General features: G+C 42.6%; 1 protein-coding gene across 8 annotated transcripts in view; it reads left to right on the top strand.

Moving 5' to 3' along the window:
• Csgalnact1 (chondroitin sulfate N-acetylgalactosaminyltransferase 1) overlaps positions 1-24,860 on the top strand; it is a 329,328-nt gene that overhangs the window by 169,405 nt on the left and 135,063 nt on the right. For 7 of the 8 annotated variants that reach the window (XM_076553249.1, XM_042262475.2, XM_006989566.4 and 4 more), the window contains one exon: positions 2,788-2,876. The exons of the other annotated variant lie outside the window; for it this stretch is intronic. The gene's annotated coding sequence lies outside the window, so the exon portion shown is untranslated. The remainder of the gene's footprint in view (positions 1-2,787; positions 2,877-24,860) is intronic. 8 annotated transcript variants of the gene reach the window in all.

The raw sequence follows: 24,860 nt of genomic DNA on the forward strand, positions 1-24,860 counted from the left end.
CTAAGGGTTCCTTCGGGTCCTCAGCACCTCAAGTCCTTGTTGTACTGGCTGTCCTCAATTTCCTTTTGGTCTCCTCAGCTAGGGGAGGCTCCTAAGCTACGAGTCATGTAGAAACTGATTGATGAAGGAAGCAAGATGCAAAGGGAGAGCTCTGCGTCCTGTGTTTCCTCCGTTCCCTCAAGTCCGTTTGTCTTGATTGAAGATGAGTGCTCGAGACAGCACATCCTTCTTCTGCTTCGGCTTTTCCTTCTCTTTCATCCAACTTTTGTAATTGTTCTCAGTAGAGAACTCAGTGGATTTTTCCAATTATAGTTTGGAATTATGCAATCTAAGGTTTTCCATAACTGCAGGGTATGTGGGAGTATTATGTGTTTGTAACAAAGGTTTGCTTTAGGAACAGAGGGTATGTGAAATATTCTAACTCTATTCAAGTTAAAATCATGATATGTTTATTTTGTTGCTGTCTCTTTCTTCTTTATAGCTGAATAGGCTAGAGGTTGCAGATAATGGTAGAATCCCTACCACTGAGGACATCTCTGTCCTGTAGTAGAGATACAGACCTGTTTATCACTTATCTCCATCTACATGTACACCTCCCTCTCTGGAGTTATAGGTTGTCCTAAGTTCTTCAGAGTGAAGTAAAGGATGTTATAAAAGGGAGTAAGAAAACATTGCGACCAGGAGAAAGGGTTTTAGAGAAAGTGTCCACTTAGCAGTGTTGCCCAAGGACTGAAGATTGGAAGGAATTATCCCAGCAAAGAGGGCTTTCTAGAAGCAATAGGCTGTGCACAGGCTCAGAAGCAAGAACTTGGTTTGTGTGATAACTGATAGCATGTCAGTGTGTCCCTGGCATTTCTGGAGTGAAGAAGAGGGATGTGTGGGCAGTGGGGGATAGAAGAAAGGAATGGGGGCAGGTGAATTTGGGCCTTTATGATTTCTCCTAAATGCAGTTGAAGGCACTTCATGCTTAGGTACTCAGGGTCTTCTACTATACCTAAATCACCCCAGAAGCTTTGTGAGCATTGCAAGACCAGAAGAGAAGGTCCATTTAGGAATTTTTAATAGAAAGAACATATTAAGCTGGCAAGAACAGGCTTGATCCTAACTGAAAGGCAGAGACATAAACAATAACATTAAGAATATAGGTGGTAGTTCAGTCTAAATGTGAGAGGCACTGGGGTGATGAACATCTCCCTCTTGGGTGAGATGGCTGATTTATGAATATATGGAGGGTCTCAGGAAGCTACTGAGTGTGATACGTGCTTCTTGCCCTGGATTATCACGGCCCTTGCTACTGACCACATGCTGGCCCAGCTTATGTAACATGGCTGGGACTTTGAGAGACATGAAAAAAAAAGTCTATATGATAAATTCTTGCTCTAAATGCCAGTGGCAAACTATCTACCTATAGGCAAATACAATTTAGCAGGCATCTGTGGCCTGTTTGTTGCCCTGTGCCTCCGAGGTGGCCTCGCCTGCATGCTGCCCGCACCTGAACTTGAAGGCGGTATCTGATCTGGAAGCAGGCACCAGCCCTTCGCTGGGTGGAAGGGAGCTAGCACGCTTTGTCAGTTTTTCCGCTGCCGCCCCGCTCTGTGCAGCCACACCTACACGATCCATTGGTGTTGGACTCCACCAGGCCCTTTATTTCACATTTGAACTGTGGCTAGGGGCTGAGTAACTGCTGTGAGCCCGGTACTAACAGCTTCATGTAGTCCTTGGCTGTGAGTGCTCCCGCGGAGCTGGGACTCATCTCAGCCACCTCTCTTGTTTTACAGTTAAGTCACAATAGCTTAACTCCAAACACTGTTCCTGTTTCTCAGTCAGATGTCTGGGAAGTGGCAGATCCTGGCCCCATCCCCATTCCATGTCATTTTTAGACCCAATGGGGGTGTGTTCTGTTTGATTTAGTGTTTTCCCCGCCTAAGGCAGAAACCTGATCCCACACACGCAACAGGATGGCCTGTGCTGCTAACCGCCTGCTTTAGCGAGTTTGTGGCTAACTTCTCCTTGCTGTGACCAGACGCCTGACACGAAGCAGTTTAAGGGAGGGGTTTGTTTTGTCTCATGGTTGGAGGGTACCATACAGGCCTATCCTGGCGGGAAGGGCATCTCCGCGGGAGTGTGACGCAGCTGATCACCCTGTGTCTGAAGTCAGGAGGCAGAGAGATGAATGCTGGTGCTCAGCTTGCTGTGTGTGTGTGTCCATCCGTCCAAAGGGTAATCTTTGACATCACCCTATCTCCTGGAGCTTGCTGGTTACTTAGACTGACTGGCCCATGAGCCCCAGGGATCCTCTTCCCCTGAGCTGGGTTGTAAGCACCCTGGACTAAAGATCAAATGATGTTTGTGAGGCAAATTCTTAACTGAGTTGTCTCCAGAGCTCAGTCCCCCCCCTCCTTTTTTTTCAATCTTGGACCCCACCCCACAGGGTCCTGTCTACATTCAGGGTGACGTTGACTCATCCGTGAAGCCTCTCTGGAGACACCCTCACAAACATGCCCAGAGGGGTGTCTCCTAGGTGATTCTTCATCGGGTCAAGTCTCCGGGGAAGCATCCCATCATTGTCATTTTATTCCACACCCCCAGCCCCAAGAGTAGAACTGGTGCACACTCCAGCAAGGCTGGCGACAACTCCAGAACTATTGCTAGGTGAAAAAAAAAAAAGTTTAGCCAAACTTTTCCTAGTTAAAAATAGAAGGAAGCCCAAGACAGAGGGGGGTAATGGGCTTTTCTTCTACGAGCAATCTTTGTGAGTGAAGTTTACCCCTCTCTCTTTTCTACCAGGAACGGCAGAGTTTAGTAGAGATTGGATGGTCCCAGGCTTCTGACCTAAGTAAAGATGGAGGACATGTGGATGTTGACATAACCCACGGGTAAGTGAGTCTGTTGTGCATTCTCTAACTGGGTGTCAATGCAGAGGTTGTACATTCTGGCCTGCCCCAGAGCATAGAGAGGAACATTGATGAGCGAAGTTATGGTTATTGCCAGTGATAGAGGAAAAAAATCCAAATGTGTGGGCTCTGGGAGAGCCACAGATGGCATCCCACTCATGGACATGCCCCTGCATTGCCCTTGTTTGGTCAGACTAGCTTGCACTCTTTAGCAGGTGAGATAGGAAGATTCCTCTGTCAAAGTGAAGGGGCTTCTGTCTGCCGATTGGGAGTGTGCTGGGAGATGCAACCAGATGTGGCAAGAGATGGCTGCTCAGGATTGAGATTCCCCGCCAGCAAGACTTGTCGGGTCCCTCTCCGTATCAGCTGTGATGACCAATGGACAAACAGTGACAGTCTTACTGTGTGGAGTAGTGGCCAGTCTGACCAAAGAATGGGTCACAAGGAAATGACTCCTAACAGCTGAGGTTGGGATCTCCCCAGGCTTGGCTCTTCTCCATCATCAGAGAAGAAGGAGAAGTACCCTTCCTTTCCCTCTGCCCACCTCCCTCTGCCCACCTCCCTCTGCTCATCTCCCTCTTCTCACCTCCCTCTGCCCATCTGAGCCCTTAGCTCACTAGTCTGAGATCCCTACAAAACAGAAGTGAACAGTCATGGGCATGACATTGACATATGTCCTTTGTTTAAAAAAATACTTTTATTTATGTGAATATGTCTATATGGGTATATGCCATATGTCTGCTGGTGCCTGTGAAGCCAGAAAAGGCATTGGATCCCCTGGAGCTGGGATTATAGGCGGTTATGAGTCACTTGACGTGGTGCTTGGAACTAAACATGGGTCCTCTGAAAGGGTAGGAAGCACTCTTTATTCTTCAGTCATCTCACAGAACTGCCTAAATGTATAAATACAACCTGCTCAGTCTGTTTAGTGTTACCTGTGACTTCAAGACTGATCAGTTGGTATTGGATACCAATTGGGGGCTCATCCCTGGGGAACACAGTTTCTCCTATTCCCAGCATTCCCAAGTTTCCTATAGTTCTTTGTCTAGGGTTGGGTGGGACCCCATAAGATTTCCTACTTACATGTTAGCATGTCTGTTGATGTTGTACCAATTTGGGTCTGTTTTAGGCAGCCAGATAGTTAAGATTTTACGAGTGAAGTTTCCTTGTCATTTTCAGGATACAGCCAATGGTCCTTATGAAGACTTTTGATTCTTAAATTCTTCCCATCACACAAATAAAATCTAATGAACTTTCATGAACCTGCCATCCAGCCCCGATGAACACTAACACTTTGCCAGTCTTACTTCATTTGTTCCTTTCAGGCTCTCAGTGGTTAAAAACATTTGTGTGGGGGTCTTACTCCGTGGCCCAGATGGCCTTGAACTCAAAGTGCTCTGCTCTTCACCTACGTTCTATTCCTAGCTTGTCTTCCCGAGTACGGAGGCACAGGCCCGTGCCACCATCCCTGGCTATTTAAAAACTTTTGTAGAACCACTTTAAGGCAATTATCAGGCATTATGCCATTTCACATATAAATACGGCCGTGTACATTTCTAATTGAAAAAGACTTTTATTTTCACAACCATTACAGCATTATTGTTCCCAAGTGTATTGGTTCATTGTACCATGCAATACCTAATCCATATTCAAATTTCCCCAGAGGCTTCAAAGTTATCTTTTTATTGTTTCTTTTCAAATTCATATGTGAACACAGCCCTCACTTTACATTTTATCACTGTATCTTGTAACTTTATTTTATTATGCATCCAGTCCCCCATTCCTCTTTCTTTCTCATGGCTTGCTTTGATGGAGATGTAGTTTCATTTTTCCTATGGCAGTTCACCCTTCTGATGGATAGCCTCTGCAAGGAATCCTGTAACTCATTTCTCTGTCTTGGGTATAATCTGTGAGTTGGCACATTGTCTCAGCAACTTGGTTAAATTCAGTGTAATTTCTTTTAGACAAGAGTGCTTCCTAAGTAGCAGTGGTGTGTGTGTGTGTGTGTGTGTGTGTGTGTGTGTGTGTGTGTGTGTGTGTGTGTGTGTGTGTATCAGGCTATTTTATTTATCAATGTGGATTAATATTTTTGGATGCACTGGGAACTAAGGTCGGTCACTTTCCAAGGGGAAAGGATATCCAGAGTGTAGCCAGGGGTAACAGTTACTGGAAAAAGTAGAACCTCTGGGTTTAACAGTCAGCCGAGTCTCTTGGGCTGCTCTGGCTGAGGTGTAATGGAATTTCTCACCAGGGATCCAAATTCAATACATGTGTGAGTTGGCAGACAAGATGGTTTTGAAAATAAGCCACAAGCTTTGAATGATCAGACTATGGACAAGAGGCAGGGCTGTAAAGAGAAGATTCTGGACACAGCCTGGCCTTTTATCCTTAGTCTTTCTGGAACTTCCTGGGGATGTAATTGCTGGGCTCCCTCGCTTGCAGGGAACCAAGCAGAGGCTGGAATCTTGTAGTTTAGGTGGAGATTTGTGCAAGGCTGTTCTGTGGATTCTGGCGCCATGAGCGAGGCTTTCCTGACAGAGTCTGCCTGTCCTGCCAGTGTTTGTGAAGAAAGTGAAACTAAGTGATTTCTGTTTGTGTGCCAGCGATGGGCTGCCTCTGAGAACAACTGGCATGTTCTCTTTGCTCTGTCTAGTAAATTGACCTCTGCGGAAGGGACCCTGTTAGTTTTTTTCTTTCGTTTTTACTCTTTGCTCTTTGGGGGCCTGCAACCAAGCTCCCAACTAAATACATGGATACTTATTCTTACCTATGAATGCCTGGCCTTAGCTTGGCTTGTTTCTAACCAACTTTTCTTAAATTATCCCATCTACTTTTTGTCTCTGGACTTTTACATTTATCTATTCTATTTCTTTCTTTTTTTACTCCATAACTGGGTGAGTGGCTCAGTGGCTGGCCCCTGGCATCCACCTCTCCTTTTCCTTTTCTCATTCTTCCCTCTTCTCTTTTTCTCCTTCTATTTATTCTCGCTGCCTGGCAGCCCTGCCTATCCCCCTCCAGCCTAGCTATTGGCTGTTCAGCTCTTTATTAGACCAATCAGGTATTTTAGACAGGCAAAATAACAGAGTTATTAGAGTTAAACAAATGAACATAAAAGAATGCAACACATCTTTGCATCATTAAACAAATGTTCCAAAGCATGAATGAATGTAACACATCTTAAACTAATATTCCACAGTAGACCCCAGGAGCCAGAAATGGATGCCAGATTCCAAGGGTATAGAGGTGGTTTTAAGACAGCATGGCCTTAAACTGCACTCACCAAAGGCTCGGGGATTGGCAAGAGAGATGCCTCCTGGATTGGGAGAGGATTATTTTGTTTTGTAGTGATAAGGATGGAATCCAGGTCCTTGCACAGGCTAGGCGAGAGCTAAACAACTGAGCTACACCCCAGCTCCAACTCCAGGATGGAGACACTCTTTCAAGGCTACCATCCAGCAGCTCACACAGGGCGGAACAAGCATTGAGTGCTCTGGGCCCATAGAATTGGTTGCCAGCTTTTGATAACATCAGCTCTAGTAAGAGCTGTCTCCTCCTCCTCCTTCCTCTTTCCTTGTATTCCAAAGCCTGTGGGGATTAACAGCTGTTGAAGGCAATCTTGATGCTCAGCCTACTTTAAGACTTGGTCTGAAACCCATCTAGACTTGGAAGGAAGAGTTGAACTTCTAAATATTACTGTAAAAATGGTTGAAGTATTTAATAAGTTCAAGTGATTCCTAATGACTTCAAGTTAAGAGGAAGGTCCTGGCACCTGCTGAAGTTTTCATACAGAACAAAAGAAAGTTCACCTTCCAACCTCTCCAATGGGACTCTTCAAAGAACAAAGTAAACATAAAATGTTTTGATCATATCCTTGTAGCCTGTTTGCCTAGCTTTCTGGTAACATAGCTGGTTAGTGCTTGAATGACAAAATTGGTAAAGGCTAACTTGCTGGCTGAGGAGAAGGTGAACCAAGCTGACTTCATCTCTTTCCTGCCTTCAGATCAAAGTGCAGCCTCAGAGCTCTGTAGCCAGGGGCACACATCCTTCAGATGGCCTGTCAGTGCCAAGTGGAAAACTGGCTTTCAGTCATTTCAACCTTGTTATCATCTTGTGACTTCCCAGCTGGCTGAACAAGTGTGCTTTTGACTCAAAATGCCTCATGCTGTCTTCTGATTCTTTCGATGTGACTTTCAGGGTCACGGAAATTTTGTAGAGAAAAGTACTCCAGTATGTCTTTACCGGGTATTCACCTTTACTGAGGTAGAGTGAACCGCTGTTTCCTTTACTTCTTTGAGAATGATTATTATGATGAAAAAATGGCCACACATAAACTTTTTCATTGCTGCACCCAAAATATGTGATAGGAACAAGAAAAGAAAATTTTATTCTGCCTCATGGTTTTAAAGGTTTTAGTCCTTTATAGAGGCGAAAGCGTCCAATGGAGTGGCATGGTCTATGGTGTCGGGAACATGGATTAGAGGCTCTACAGTACATCAGGAAGCAGGGACCAGGCTAAAACCTTTAAAGGTCCATTCCAACATTCCACAAGTGAGGCCCCAAAGCCTAAGATCTTACAGCCTCCCCAATTAGCACCACCCACTGAAGAACAAGCATTCATGATATGAACCTGGCCAGGGGAACATTTCAGATTCAAGCCACACAGTCTATAAGCATTTAATAATCCCACTTCTGCTGGTTTTCTTTGTTTTAAAAACAAAAGCTCCCTATTCAATGTTATCTAACCAAAGGGCACAATACTCAATGATTTTATTTACAGTTGGGTAGACAAAGGTAGCCCTATAGGAAGACTGTACTGTGTGTGCTGAGTGAGAGCTTGTTCGTCATGGGTAGAGCATGCATATCAGTGACTCTTCTGCTGGTTCAAGTAGCTTCAGCTGATTTATTGGTGTTTGAGCCTTAATTATTTTGCAAATCATGTTTCCCTGAGAAATTTATGAATATTGATGCTTTTTTGATATCCTGGCCCAACCAGTTCCAAAAACTACTGTAATTTTTCTATTAGTCTCACTGTCTGGCCCACTATCCTATTCTTTCATCGACTACCCACAAAAAATGACAAGAAAGGGAGGAAACTGATAGTATAGATTTTAAGGTTTTTATACATTCGATTTGGGAAGTTGAAATTCTGTAAACTTTTAGGTCTTCTAGGAGAGATGCTGAGCTGTAGGGAAATTGTTCTCTGAAAATGAAAAAAAAATTATGAAAACATTATTATTTTTGAGGGAAAATAGGTGTTTAACTTCTTGCTGCTGGTTTTTTTTCTGGTTACTGGCCAATTTTGCTATTTCTAATACAAGAAAAACACTTGATGGTGAATAATTTGCTCAAGTCAGATAAAACACAAAATTATAATGTATGATAGATGTGTTTCCATTCGTGTGGAAAGTCATACTGAAGACCATCCAAAGTACAGTAGTGAGTTGTTGTTAAAATGGGGCAGGCAGTTTTAATCCACATTTTGAATGAATCATACTTCTTTGGAAGCCCTTCAGGGGGCATGTGGCATCTTCTAAGAGATTGATGGTGGTCCTCTGATGCTGGTTCTCATGGAAGCAAGCATGGAGGGCAGAGATTTTTGCTCCATTTTGCTGAAGGATTGAGGGTTTTCTTTAAAGCTCTCTGAAAGGTTCTTGGCTAATTTTCAAGAGGTTTGGCTGTGACAACTGAGGTAATGTTATTTAACATGACTTTCCAGAATTTTTCAAATGCTGGAGATTTCATCTAGAGATACTTATATAATATAACTTCATTTCTGCTTTAGCTATTAATAATGTATTCAGTCTCTCTTTTAATGCAGATGATATATTAACCATATCAGTCTCCAGAAGAAGAGGTAGCAACTGCAAGTGGTTGATTTGGTGGTCCTTATTTTTGGCTCCTCCCATTGTTTTTAGACTTTGACGTAATATTGCTCACATAGCTCCCACCGCTGGCTTCTGTAATGTTTAAGTGGTGGCTTGATAGCTCTCTAGTTAGGGGTTGGCCTAGATAAGATAGAGGGTTTAGCGGATGGGTGAATAATGTGTATCAACCGTAGAGTTCCATGAATTAGCTACGTCTCTGTATGTGTCTTATTAACCACGCAGAGCCCTCAGTGATAGCTATTGCTTGGAACAGACTGAGGACTTTCATGTACAGACAGGGGGTGCTATTGTTTTTAAAAGCAGGGCTAAGGGTCAAACCCAGAGTCTTGTACTACTTGCTCTTGCCACTGCACTGCACCCCTGGTAGATACCCATCTCTGTGTCTGTCCTGTTACCTCTGGATGTCTTCCTGTGTCTGTCTTTTGAATAGGTTCATTTTAGATGTTATCAGGGAGCAAACAGTTGATACAGAAACTATGTAGGGTAGAGTAAGATCCATATTTGACTGGCTGAAGAATTCTTTCAGACGATCCAATGTCCAAGTTATAACTAACAACAAAAGTATGTTTAATGATGATTGGCTTCCCATAATTAAAGTGATTAAAACAAATATTAAGCTGTTGAGAAACAGTGTTTTTTAAATTTTACCTTTTTAATGAAGTATCAGTAAACAAAACACAGAAATCTTCAACCTACAATCCAGTGGAAATTGACATATGATGCACATGTTTGCTTTCCATATAGATCAAGATACAAGTGCCAAGTATGATGGGACATGTCTGAATCACAGCACTTGGAAGGCCAAGGGGGACTGCTAGTGTGAAACTAATATGGACTGCATTACAAGGCCCTATCTAAATAAATACCGAAATAATTTCTAACACACACACACACACACACACACACACACACACACACACACACACACGGACACACATACACAGCGACTCAAGATGTGTTTGTTGCTTTAGGAGTTTGTGTGCACTTCCTATTTCGGGTAGCTGTGAGGCACCCGGCAGAGGCGCTGGGAACTGATCCTTGGTCTTCTGCAAGAGCAGCGGGCACTCTTAACTGGGGAGTCATTTCTTTGGCACCCCACAGTGATTTCTTACTCGCCTCTCTCTCATATTTTATAGCCCCTTGCCAAAAGAAAGCCACTATTCTGACTTCTAGTCTCAGCCAGCATCCTGAGGATGTCTTGTCTGTTCTGGAACTTCACACAAATGGCACCACAAAACATATACTCCTTCTTTCTGGAGTGTATACTTGAGTAAAAATACCTTTTCCGTGGCAGGGCCATTCCATTGAGTGAATATACTACCATTTAATTGTTCATAACTTTACTGATGGACAGTCTTCTAGTTTTAATAATTTTGTATTAGTATGTGCATATTACGGGGGGCTTGCACATGTGGAGGTCAGAGGTTACTTTTGTGTAGCCATTTTTCTCTTCATATCTTTACATAGATTCTGGGGTTGAACTCAGGTCATCAGGTTTACATTGTATTGGGGAAAGAAATGTCTTATCCACTAAGCCATCTCACTAGTCCTTCAGGTTTTTCTTTATTATTTTGAATAAAGCATCTCTGAACATCATGTACATGTTTTCTGGTGGTCATGTCTGTTATTGAGTTATAGAGTAGACAGACACTTACTTTTTAGGACACACTGATAGACAGTTTTCCAAATTGATTATGTCAAATTAGACTCCACCAGCCAGATATGTGAATTCTAGTTGATTGTCAAACTTGCCAACACTTGGTATTGTTCAGGATCAATTTGAAACACTTTAAAAAATGCTAGCTCTAAATCTGAAATACAAAGTTCACATCAAGTCAGTGACATTTTATTTAAATAAAAATTTGAATCACAGGTGTCATTATTATTGCATGCCTTCTGGGTTCAACATGCTTTACTGTGGCATGAGGCCTCTAGAGAATAAAATATAACCTCTTCTTTCAAGATTTCCATATGTCATGCATGGGGTGCCATAGACAACAACTCACCAGCAGAACAAGTCATGTCCTTACTCCCCTGTCAAGTGTGTCCTGCATGTTTCCAGTACCTTTTCACCTTTCCTACAGCCCTGGGAGGTCATTAACACTGTACTTTCCAAGATATGTCGCTGTGTCAACTTGTCTGGCTAATGGTGATGTGCATAATGATATGTTGCAGATCTGTCTACCTAAAAGCACCCAACACTCTCCTCTACCCATCAGGATTTATTCCCCCAAACCTTGTTTGTGAATGAAGTAAATTAAGTTGTAGTATTAAAGCAGGATAATGGCTTGTTTGTTTATCTCTTCCCAGAAGTATTTTCATTTTAATAGTGGATTCTAGGAGACAGTATCTCACTCAGCTCCATGGAATTAATGAATACATGTTTGGTGTGTTTCAAGCTAATGGAAAAATTAAAATTTTTTTTTACAACATTTATTTATATATTTTTGTGTGAAAACTTCACGCAAGTGTACAATGTATCTTGGTCACATCCTCCCTATGACCTCCCTCACCTCATCCCCTCACTACACTTCTTCCTTCCCAACTTCATATCCTCTTTATATTCTATAACCCATTGAGTTCCATTAGTGTTGCGCATAGGTTCGTGAATGTGGGGGTCATCCCTTGGAGCATGGGCAACCTGCTAATGTCCACTCCCTAGCTGAGACCTGCCACTACCCCTCCCTCTGCATCTGCCACTAGCTCTTCGACCAGGGTTAGGGCTTTGGGAGACACTCCCTGCTCTGCGATGGATTTTTACCTTGATTCATCTTGCATGGGTCACATCCAGGTTTGAGTTCATGTGAGCAACAACCATGTTATGTTCTAAGGCCAGCATTTCACAACACCCCTCCACATCCTGCATCTCTTACATTCTTCTGACCCTTCTTCCATAGTGGTCTCTGAGATTTCCTTATAGAGATGACCATAAATGATGCTGTGTATTTTGCCTACATGTGAGGCATAAAATAAGGCAGAAATGTCAAATCCGTCCAATGTAAGGATGAACTGACATGAACATATATGTATTGGCTTTGGCGATTTAATTCTGAGTGGACTGACTGAAGAATGTCTCAGATGCATTCATTTTATAGGTCTTACCCGATAAGATAATTTTTCCAAACAGATGCTTCTTTATGCTCACAATATAATTGAAACATTTAAAGTATTTCTATATGTCACATATATATATATATAGTACTTAATGTGGAAATTCAAATTAATAGGATGGCTGTGGAGTCCTTCGACGATCTGATGGGAGGGTCCCAGCGCCTCTGGTGTGGAGAAGGTGATGGGATGCAGAATGAAAGTATGGAGGTGGGAGAGGTCCGCAGCCATGACCCCAGAAGCAGCCGCAATAGCACCGAGATGTCATCAGCTTGACTAACTGATTCGAAGCAGTGCCGATGGGATTCTAGATGGAAGATAGCCAAGAGAACAGGAAGAGAATGAGGGAAGATTCCTCTCCTGGTTGGAGCAGGGCTGTGGGTAGTATCTTCCTTTCCTGAGATGGGACAGACTGAGGAAAGAGAAGTCTTGGAAAAGAAAACTAAGAGGTTATTTGTAGGTACGTTAAGTGAAAAGGGTGCTGTAACTGAAGTTTAACCGAAGTCTTGTGGGAGCTCTGGGAACAGGGGGATCGTTATGTTATTTGACGGTGCTAGTGTATCATTGCCAGGAGCGGTAGAGACAGACCTCCGGGCTCAGAAACAGCTCCTGTGTGAAGCTGTGAGTGTTGATGAGATGAACTTGGCAGAGGGAGAAGAGAGCACCATAGCAGCAGTCTAGGGTTGGAGGGGGGGTATGATTGGAGAGAGCTGAGTATAGGCTGAGGCCCTGCACTGTTATGCAAGTAGGTTTAGCACTCCTTACAAACTCCTGGGAGTTCCTGTAGACTGCTGACGATGAGGAGTTCTGAGCAGATTTGTGGGCAGAAGGCAGGACCCACAACTTTGATGGGTAGATTAAAGGCGTGAGAGGGACAGGGAGACCTTGGGAGGCTGTTGTGCTAAGTCACAAAAGGGGTCATGGAGCAGGATCTGAAGTAGGACAGTGGCAGATGGAAGAGAAACAGACGGATCTAAAACATGATAATGACACCCTGGGCCGGGCTCTGACTCCTTTGACACCAATGTGGAAGCGGGTATTGACAGGGGAGGAACAGCAATCGGTGACTCCAGGCCAGCTGGGAGCAGCTAGCGGCTTCTGCATACTAAACACCTTTTTATTACTATTTTGATTGTACAAGCAGCCTCAAAATCATTTTTATGTGTCTAGAGAATTTTGATGATGTAAGTTAACTTAACAGCAGTTTCAGTGACCACAAAGGGCCTCTCCATGAACATGGTAAAGCCCTGGATCTGTAGGATAGAAGCCATCAGGATTCCAGCCTCTGGTGTAGCTGTGGGAAGACTCAGGTTTGTGGTAGTGGAGAGCTCCGAGCAGCCCGCAGCTGTTCTCCTTCCATGTGACCCGGGTTTGCTGCCAGACACCTCCCCATAGGAGTTCCAACCAAAAGGGCTCAGGGCATGGAGGCCTGGGGGTGGCCCCTCCAGGTGATCAGAGACAAGGGATGTGGGCACTGAGAGGACTTGTTGGGAGAGATGACCCTTCGCCAGCCGATCTCGGCCCTGTTCCGGCTCTGATGCTCCTCATCTGTCTATCGCCCCAGGACACTACTCTCTTCTCCTCTCCCTGCAGCCTTCCTTCGCTGCCAAGGCCGTCCTCACTCTTGGCTCATTGCAAGTCGAAACAGATTCACAGCTTGTTCCTTCTGCTCTTGGCCCTGTCGTCGGTTTGGTGACAAAGCAAATGGGTTTAGAGAGTCCTGATTCTCATGCTTCCTGCCTTTTCTTACTTATTTGTTTGTCTTGGAAAGGAAGGCAAGATTCTCAGTTCTGTCCCATCACCGGACCTTTGGTGCAACAATGCAGAGTGACTTCAGCCCCAGGTCAAAGTCATGCTCAGCACTGGACTCATTCACAGGCTCTGGGACAGAGCAGAGTGGAAGGGTCCCGAGCCAAGAGCCCAGCGGGGTCACAAGAGGAGCTAATGAATAGAGAAAAGTCACCATATTATTTTCTGTGTTTCTTAGTGCGCTCCATTCCTACTGAGTTTGTTTATGATAATGAAACACATTCAATATCTTCCTAAATTTTTAAATTTACATATTTTATTTGCTTATTTTTATTATCAGTTACAACATACATACTCAAAACTCCACAGATTATGAGTTATAAGCTAATAAACAATAAGACTATCAACATTCCATTAACTTAGGATGTGGCCAGCCTAACAAATCCCTCCTTAGTTTCCTGCTTGGCCACTTACCTTCCTCCTTCACAGACATACACTTACTAATTGTTAAGGTGATTTTCTTACTGCCGACAACAATCAATCCCATTACTCTCTAAACAGATCAATTTATTTGTGTTGAACTATGCATCACTGGAGAATGCTTGCACTTGTTGTCCAGGGTGTTATTTTTCTGTTTTTGACTATTCTTGACGCTTTGCATTTTCATATAAACTTTTAGGATCAACTTAGTCAAGGCCTACAACCCTAACATAAAATTTATGGGATTATGTTGAAAGCTTAAATTAATTTGGAGAGAACTGACATTTTTACAAGATGGAGTCCTTATTTAAGTCCCTTTAAATGTCTTACAAAGCTGGACTTGTTTGTGTGTTTGTTTTTTCTCACAGACTTCGTGTGCCTTTTGTTAGAATCATTACCAGGCACTCTATATGTTTAGAAGCTGTTGCAATTGCTGTCTCTTTTAGGATTTGACTTTTTGTGTGAGGCTGTTGAAAAAAATTCATTGGCTTTTTTGCTTTCTCTTGCTTTGGCAACTTCTGTGACCATTCGGAGTGCTCCATGAACTCAGTCTTGCATTTGGGAACAATGTTGGCTTGTTTCTTGCTTTCTAATCTTTATACCATTTGCTTGTGCCTTCATATCCTGCCTGGGCCCCGAAGGGATGCTGAAGGCTGATGGCTGGCCTTCCTCTTGCTTTTGATAATGAAGGGAAGTTCTCAGCACTTAACCATTAAGTATGATGTTCAGATAGTAATTTTTCATGTGTAATTTAATAAAGGGAGATGGGAGCAGCCTTCTGTTCTGACTTTTCGAAGAGCTTCAAGTCATGAAGGTTGTATTTTATCAAGTGTATTTTCTATGTGTGTTGAAATGGTTATATGCTTTTTCTGTTTCCAGTTCTTAATTAGAGAAGTTAAATTCATGCTTTTGGTGTGTTACCTAGTTAGTAATTGTAAAATCAACTTTCTCACAATGATATATTTTGTATTACCAGATTCAGTTTGATAAAACACTGAATAGGGTCTTTGTATCTACATTCATGAGAGAAATTAGCCTGTGATTTACCTTTTCATACCATTTCTGTTGTTTGTTAAAATGGGGCACTGGAATATTTTCATCTCATTCTGAAGTTTCCCAAAGGAAAAAAAAATTAAGTTTATAAAACATACTTGAGTAATTTTGTTGTCTTGGCATAGAGTTATTTGCCTATGCACACAACTCAAGGAATGTTAGATACTTAGAAGTTGTCTTCCTTTGGGAAACTTCAAATCATGTTCAGAATGTTTTCAGTTTGACAAATATCAGTTATTTCATGGGAAAAAAAACCCAGTATGTTCTTTCAAAACTTCTTCAAAGAAATGCTGGCAACTTGGCTCTGATGGCCTCATCTTTGGGTGAAACATTATTTTTTTAAAGATAACTGTAGTAACAAGTTTCTCAATAGTGCACTTTAGTTTCTAAATTAAAGGTCAGCGTGGAAAGAGTGTTTCTCATCATGAAGAACCCATGACACTAATAGTTTAAGTATTGAGTCATTGCTTGAACAGTGCCCTGTCTAGACCAAATTTTCACTTTTGGAAAAGAAAGACAAGTAATTTAAGCTAAAATTCAAAATCTAGGTTAAAGACACATGATGTAAAATATACAGTGTTGGCTGATATTAATTAGCTTTTGGATCCATATATGTATATATATATATATATATATATATATATATATATATATATCACACACACACATATATATATATATGATACAAGTACATACATATAATGATAGATATGTATATAAGGATCCTTCTCTCTACTAACACATTTTCAAGAGTGTTCAGAGACCACTTGGAAGCCCAGACCGTGCAATTTCCTCAGCTGGAGGCAACCTTGGCTCTCTAATTATAGAATACCATTTGTTTTGTAAGGACTGAGCCCAGGAGATCATATAGACTAGGCAAGTGTTCTTAGAATATTGTTTCTGCTGGGCATGAGTAGAGCATGCTTTCCTGCTCTTGGGAGGCAAAGGCAGGTGGCTCTCTATGAGTTCAAGACTAGCATGGTCTAGATAAAGAACAGGAGCTTATTTGTCTCACCATTTCTAGCAATCTCAAAATACAGTACTGCCACCCAGTCATCTCTGATGAGGTCCTTCTGGATAGCAGTGTGGTGGTAGGGTGTGTGAGAGGGGCAGATGACAGGAAAAGGAAGGAAGGAAGGAAGGGATGGAGAGAGGGAGGGGAGAAGAAGGCTGAATTGAGAAAGAACTACATCCTTCATTACCCATTCTTGTGAGAACTAAAGCATTTTGAGAGCTCTGTGCTAATTCCCTATGAAGACAACTCTGCCATCAAGGCCTTGGCTCTTAATGGTTGTACCACCTCGATACCAGCACATGGGTGAGGAGGCCTCAAGCATGTGAACTTTTGGAGAACACATTCTAACAAACCATAACTAGTCATGAGAAGGAGGTGCATGCAAGGAAGAAAACAGAGATGACAGGGAGAGTTGTATTAGGCAGGATAGTTTGAAAAAGATCATTGAGGGGCTGGAAAGATGGCTCAGTAGTTAAAGGCACCGACTGCTTTCCCAAAGAACTGGGTTCAAATCCCAGCACCCACATGGCAGCTAACAACTGTCTGTAACTCCAAGATCTGACATTTGCACACAGACTTACCTACAGGCAAAACACCAATGCACATAAAATAAAAGTAAGTAAATTTAAAAAAATCATTGAGTAAGTAACCTTTGAGCAAAGCCTGAATGAAAGGAGGAAAGAAGACCTATGGGTAGCTGGGAGAAGACTCTTAGAAAAAGAGAGCAGAAGATGCATAGCATTCTCCAAGCATTTGCTCCTTCCCAGGAACAGCAGGGGGCCTATTTGCTAAAGCAAAATTAGTAAGGGAAGATCTCAATTTGCAAGGCAGGCTATGACACCAGTTGCCAGATCACCCAGGGGCTTATAGATCAAGGGTAGAACTTCCAGGCTTATTTTAAGTGTGACAGGAAGACATTGGCAAGGTTGGACCATTAAGTCAAGCTGAATATTCTGCCTAGAGTAATCTGAGAAGAGACATAATGGAAGAGGTACGGAGGTGACTGCCCATTGCAGTTTTACAGAGAGGGACCAAGGATGCAAGGATGGAGAAATGCAGGAAATGCAAGGTACAATGGAGGCAGCTTTGTTCTTTTCCCCTCTGCCTTTTAAAAATTAATTTTTAAGTCAGCATCTAGAGTAACAGATCTTACCATGGACTTCTTGACATATCTTAACAGTGAAGGCAAACAATATTTTCAGAAGACTCAGGCACAGGATAGCAGGCAGACTCCTGGATCACTGTATTTATAAAAATGCTCTGGATGAGCAGTGCTTGATTCCAGGCTAAGTCTTTTGTATTGTTAGACTTGTTTAAGTTTAATGGCGTATTACTATGGCCACAGGGTAACTCTGAGTGTTGATCCAAGGAAATTATCCTGTAAGAAATAAACAAGAAAGAAGGCGGCAGAGAGAATCTATTAGCTAGTGGCTGGGTGCAGCAGATAGAAGCTTGCATACAGAACAGATCCAATAATGCTGAGTTCTCCTTGTGCCAACTCATTAAGTTGCCAAGTGACAAGCAGCACTGTTTGTCAGCCGTCCCCGTTGCCGTGGTGCGGTGACACCAAATGCTGATTCTGTATTGATACAAAAGGCAAATCCATTGGATTTCAATAGTACTGATTGTCATTCTTTTTTTCCCTTCTGAAACAAAAAGCACATGTTGAAATAGTATCTTATTCAGAAATTAAATATGTGTTTTCATGTAAATTGTTAAAGGGAACGGGGGACATGCATTACAGACCATTCCAGATGACATGTTTTTAAAAGGGACAAGTGATAATGAGCGCTTCTCTTACATAGTTGCTGTGACTCCTCCTGTGACCATGTCGCCAAGGGGATAAAATGTTTCAGCAAATGTGTTTCTAGAACATTACATTTCTAGTAGTTTCCGTGTCAGCTTGACATGGTACATCCTAGTTCAGGCAAAGGTGATACAGGTGACTGGACACTGAATTTTGTAAGCAAGTTGAAAAGCTAGATCTATTTCCCTGGTATTGGCTGTCTAGTACATGCTCAGTGAGGTCTAAGACAGCTACACAGCGTCACAGCGTCACACCGCACAGATAGATTTGAATGCCACAGATATCCCCTGTAGCCAGTGTCAGGGTCTCCCTTGATTTCTGTATTGAATTCATTAGGAATTGTGCTGCATTTAACTGAGTAGACTTTGAATACATAATCTCGGTACTCAGCCTGGGTCCTTCCTGAGCTCTGCCCTTTGGAGTGGAACTCATGCGCATCTGAGTTTCTTCTGTCTTCACCCTCTACCCAACTTGGCTTCAGGAAGACTAAGTGTTTTGGTTCTTTTCTTGCTGTGTGTGTGTGTGTGTGTGTGTGTGTATGGGGGGCAGGTGGTCCATGTGCACACATGTACAAGTCCATGTAGGAGCAACAGAACAACCTGGGATGTTATTTGTCAGGAGCCATTCACCTGCTTGACATAGAGCCTCTCACTGGCATGGAACTTGCCTAGCAGTCTTGGCTGGCTTGCTAGTGATCCCAGGGGATCAGCCTAGCTCCACATTGGCCGCACTGGGATCATAAGACTGGGACACCATGCTCAGCATTTTAAAAAAAAAGGTTGTTTGTTTGTTTGTTTTTTTAAACATGAGTTCTGGGGATCGAACTCAGATCCTTGTGCTCACAAGGTAAAGCACCATACTGGCTGAGCCATCTCCCAGCCCTTTTGCAAACCCCTTCCTCCCTTCAAGATTGAGTTTTCTCTAGGGTTTCATCCTTGGACCACTCTTTAATCCTACCACCTGATCTCTAGACAACCTCACTCACAGGTTTGGTTTGAACCTATGGACTGTCAAACTGTGATCTCGAAGCCAAATCAGTGCTGTAACCTTTAACCTTTACACCGTGGACACGGCAGACTCTGGAGGGTCTGTGCTGCCCGCTCTGTTTTATCCCTCAGCTGCTTCCCCTGCCCTGAGCACTAGTGTGCTTGGTAGCTCCTCTTATCCATCCATCTACTTACAATCTTCCCTACAACACAACGATAACAAAATCCTACGTTTCGTTATTTCGTACTCTGTCTTCTTTCGGGTATTCATCACAGTAGCTCACACCTATGATTAAAGAGGCAACCAGTACAGAATGGTTCATGATGGAAGCCATCAGGAGGATTTCCTTGCCTCACTCCCCGCCCCACCCCCCCGCCCCCCGCCCCGTTCTTTAACTCCTACAACTACTTCTCCTTGACCATCTCCTTCTCCATCATCACGTCTCTGGGTGTGGTGCTTACACTATCATTTCATGATTAGCAGTTTGGGCCACTACAGGCTTCTGCCACCCCCTTCTGCTCCTTCTCCCACCTTTAATCAACATTGTCTCATAACGGTCATCAGTCCCTCTGCTAAGTGAACTTGCACTGTTTATAGTTCATGCTTTGCTTTATTGCCCAAACACAGATAGCCTCCCTTGGCTCCTGATCCAGAGGATGAAAGTATTGGCGTGTCTACCTTCAGCTTCTCTCCCTACTTTCCTTATCATCTTCTGTGAAGAGCAAGGACACTCTGCTTACCAAAATGGACATTTCTTTGACACATTGGTCAACTTATTTTCCCTCAAAGCCTTGAAGACATCTCTCCACTGTCCTTGACATCCATTGTGACTGATGATAAATCTGACCTGCATCTAATTTTCCTTCACTCTTGGGTGATTCTTGCTTTCTCTTTGGATCTGAACTTCTGAGGCATTCCTGTCTTCTGTTCAGACATACGTGTTTTCTTCTAGTATTTTCTTAATTCTTTACTTTCCAGGGTTTCTATAACTTGGTAAACAATGGATAAACTGGAAGTTATACTTTAGATGACCATCCTAGTCTCATTTCCATTGCTGTGATAAATACCCTGACAAGAGCGACAACTGACAGCTCTGGCTGCAGTCTATCCTTGCAGGGAAGTCAAGGCAGGAGCTTGAAGCAGCTAATCACACCCATAGTCAAGAGCAGAGACAATACATGCGTGAAAGCTTAATCTCAGCTCATTTTCTCCTCTTTCTAATAAAGTGCTGCTACCCAAAGTGGGCATATTAGTTAACATAATCAAGACACTTCTCCACACAGATGCCCACAGACCAACTTGATCTGCACAATCCCTTATTGAGACTCTTCCTATGTTATGTCAAGGTGACAAAATTAACTGTAAAAATGACTATATTTTCTCTTCTGTATTCTGTAATATTTCTTTTGCTGTATCTGCAAACCATTTATTTGTTTATGCATTTTATTTTTTTATTGAATTGTATGTGGAGAGGGAAATTCAATTAGCTTTTTCTTGTTGTATAATTATTTTTCCATAGCATCTTATAATTGCAGTGTTTTCTTAGCCCACTAAGGATTTTAATTATATTTTTAAAATTCTGTAATTTAATTTTCTGAAAATTTGTATTTGGAGCTTCTTTTGCTTATTGTATCTTCTCTGTTTTGTTGACTTTTGAAATCCTGGGCTGGTTCCTGTCTTGTCATGCTGTGCTGTTTCTTCAGTCATAAGAAACACTGGGAAAGCTGTGTTGGACCTTTGACTGGTGGGCTTTGCTTTAGAGCAGTGGGGTGAGGTGGGAAACCCTTCCACGCCAGGACTACTCATTGGTAGATTGTAGAGGCCTTTTTCTAAGCTATCTATTCTCTATACTAGGTGCCCAGTACAGTGCTGATTCACTTCTAAGGGAAAGGGTACATCCTTCATCCCTCTGGCTTGCTGTTAGGTATGTCCTCCCTCCCAGTTCAATGTTGAAAACTGGAATTTGGAAGTTTGGACACAATGGGAGGTTTGGGGTCATGAGGTGGAATCCTTATGAGTGAATAAATGCCTTTTGGGGGGGCAAATAAGCTTTCAGGGAATTTGGTCTCCTTTTCCCTCCTTTGCATGTGCCCATTTACCATTCTGCTTTTAGTCTTTGTTGAAGTAACATAAAACCTTCTCTAGAAGCTGAGCAGATGCTGGCACTCTATATTTGAGTGTCTGGCACCATAAGTGAAAATTAATTTTTATCCTTTATAAGTCATACAGGTCCGGGTATTTTATAGGGACATACCCCTTTTTACTTCATTTACAAGATCATTTAGTACATGTAAGTTTTCCTTTATTTTAACATGATCCAATTGATCAATCTTTATGGTTAGTGCTTTGTACATCTTCTTTAAGGGATCTCCTCCCAACCTGAAATGCATTAGATAGGAATTTGTTCTTCTCTATCTGGAATTCATTTCAGTGTGTAGGTAATATGAAGTCTGGTCAAATTTCCGTGCTATTAATGAGTGGGCACAAACCTAGATTTTCTTAATAACATATAAGTCAAGAAGGCCAGTTGGGTGTGTCTTCTGTCTTCTCCATCTGTCCTCCATCTGTCTTGTTGTGTACCTCCTCCCCTGCTGTGCCCTGCTCCATGACCCCCTGCTATTCATCAGTGAATTCCCAGAAGGAGCCTATGTGTGTCATTTGTGGAGGGCAGTGACTGGTAAAGGAAGATATAACTTGTTGGTCTATTTGGCTACAGTCTGACTCTATTTTCATGACACTTTTTAATGCAAGGAAGCTACAATATTTGAAAAAAATACTTTTACACAACACCTAGTTATTCACAGAATAAATAAAAACTCAAAGGGTAAACATTTCATCTTAGAATCATACAGCTCACCACATCTAGGTTCACAATGCAAGCGAGTCTATGTCAACAACCAGGGACAGACCTTCCAGAGAATCTGCTGGTTTTCTGTGTTGCCCATTCTCACAAACGTGGGCCTCAGCAAGTATTTACTGGGTCTGGACTGCCTAATAGGTCTATAATAGAGTAGACCACACAGAGACAAAAACAAACCTAAGAATGTGGTTGGTTAAAAAATGGTTAAAGAGATGCTGACACTGCTTGTTTTAGTCAACACTGTGGTTGATATTAAGATCCACCGTCTGTTAAGGACAAGAAAGAAGCACGTCTAGAAGTATCTTTGTACGTGAGGTGGAAGGCTGAGGTGAGGGCTCAGAAGGCAAAGAATTTACTATGCAACAGTGAAGAAGCTTTGACTCCCCAGCACCCAAGTAAAGGCCACGTAAGCATGAACCTACCCATGATCCCAGAGTGTAGGAGGCAGGGACAGGGTCCCAGGAGCAAGCTATGGAGCCAGACGAGCTGGAACAGTGAGTTCTGGGGTCAGTGAGAGATCCTGACTTAACATGTAGGTTGGACAGTAATAGAAGAAGACACATGAACTTGGGCCTCCATACATGCACACATACATGTATACCCGCTCTTCACACATTCATGCATGCCCACACACATGTAAAAAACATTCATAGATTTACACACACCACACATCAATACACACAGGGAGAAAAAAGGGGCAACAGCCAGGCAGATGTCACATGCCTGTGATCTCAGCACTCCAAGGCCCGAGGAAGGAGAATCTAGAATTCAAGGGCAGTCTGGGCTACAGAGCGAGACCCTGTGTCAAAACAAAGGAGACAAACTTCCAGAGTGTGGTACACTGCAAAGAAAAATCTTCAGGGTCAGAGGAAGTAATTTTTGCCTCAATCTTAAAGTGCCACCCACATTTTGAATGCAGCCATTTTAATGTGCATGAGATCAACCTCTGATTTCTTCAAAAGATTTATCAAAATGTGCATGCGTGAATCTGGAAATGGGGCTGAGTCTGTTTAGGAATGTTCTTTATTACACACAAACATGTAGTTTTTTTCTGCTAGCAAAAGAAGAAATTTTAAAATAAGAAGCTTTAAATAACCGTGATCAGCTCTTACATAAAGTCTATTGGAAGGAAAAGAAAGCTGATGTTACTGTACAGTGCTCACCTTGAAGGGGTGAAGTTTTCTTGTTTTTAATGTAATTCCAGATAATCTCATGCTCTCTCCTGGTAATTCTTTACATTCTTTGCTGTTAGTCTGTGCTAATTTTTCTATTGCAAATGGAAACAGAATAATCAAGGGGCGGGGACATGTGGCATAGGATAATCCTCACCCACTTTCAGTCAGTAGCAAATCTCCCGTTAGCCTGTTCTCCAGTGCATAGTCTGTTCCTTTAGCTCTTTCCTCCACGCCAGTTTCCGGATCTTCTGAATGCTGTTTTCATCCCATCATATCCCCAACTCCTGCTTCATCTGTTAATTATCATTTGCACGCTCCAAAATCGAAGGTCATGTTTTGGCCCAGGTATGCTCAGGGGTTGGCCAAACTTTTAGGATGGTACTCTCCAACTCTCTAATCACCTAACCTGGATTTTATTTTTATAGTAAATGATTTCCAGGTTTACGGTTAGAAGTGGCAGTTTACCCATGCTAGTTTATCTCTGTGACCTCCTAAGACTGCTCACAATGATGGGCACAAAATGAAAAAGCTGCAAGTTCTTAGAAAAAGCTGCAAGTTCTTAAAGGGAATGGACTCTGGGGGCTGCAGATGAAGGATGTGGAGAAAGTTCTGGAAAGTGGAAAGCAAATAGTTGAGTAGAAAATGTGTTAACAGAGGAGAAAATGCTGGAAGCAAAGGGATCACAAGGAGGGAAGAGAGTTCAAGGCAGACAGATAGTGCTGGGCACAAGGAAGCCCCAATCCCTGGATGAACCTCTGTGCCAAAGACAGGTAGGAGGGCAAGGTAAAACACCGTGACTGGTCAGAAGTCTCCATTCCTCACTCCATCCTAAATGGCTAAAGAAATACTCATGCTGAGTGGATTTTCCAAAGGAATTCAGCTACGGAAACTGAATTTGGACACAGATATATTTGACAAGTTCTTAAAGAAAAACAAATATTTATGAGTAAGTATGTGTATAGAATAATGCTTTTTCTCTTCTGTGGATTCAGAACTCTGACGATTGTTAGCTTGTCCTCTAACCCTGGATTAGGGGGTTGGGGAATCATTGTGGGGGGGACTAATTGGGTGACCAAGAAAGCCAGATGAACATGCCTCATCAAATAGCTGGACCCATCCAATCATGTCACATATGCTGTTTGAGGTCACAGGGTGGACAGCCAGGTCCTGTCATTCACTGGAGGGTCGCCTCCCATAGCAATGAATGTGAACTGGTTAAGTAAGGAGCAGGGAGGGGCTTCAGAGAGCCTGGATCAAGGGGGAGAGAGACCTTAAAAACAATAATTGATGTCCTTTGAGACTACAGGAAATACATACATGATGTCCACAAAAGGAGACTTGGAAATGGAAACTAGGAGGACATAAATGAAAAGTTCAGAGAGGAGTCGGACCACTGATGAAAACTCCCAGGCAGCAGAACCAAAAGGAGCTGGAGACCGAAGAGAGAGCAGGAGGCTATGAAGGCGCCCTTTGCAGAGTCCTAACTAATGAATTTCAGAAAGAGAACAAGTAAAATGCTAGAGGAGAACACGCTGAAAGAAGCCACGATGAGCCCCAACACACATTTGTTCAAGTCTGTGAATAAAATATCTATTTTTTCAAAAAGTTTTGACAGAGAAAAAAGTAGGTCACATTTAGAGTCTCAGGGAGCCAACAAGTCTCCGACTTCTCAAACACAGCAGTTGACGCCAGAGATAACTGAGATATACCTTGAGGCATAGGTTATGAAAACCTAATGCAGTAGAAGCTTCCTGAAATATAGACACACATGAAGGCAATCTAAATGAAATTGCCAAATAACAGGGAGACAGAGCCCCAATTGGACATCTCTTTTCACCAAGTGAAGC

The sequence above is a fragment of the Peromyscus maniculatus genome, chromosome 17 (assembly GCF_049852395.1).
Source record: "Peromyscus maniculatus bairdii isolate BWxNUB_F1_BW_parent chromosome 17, HU_Pman_BW_mat_3.1, whole genome shotgun sequence".
NCBI lineage: Eukaryota > Metazoa > Chordata > Mammalia > Rodentia > Cricetidae > Peromyscus > Peromyscus maniculatus.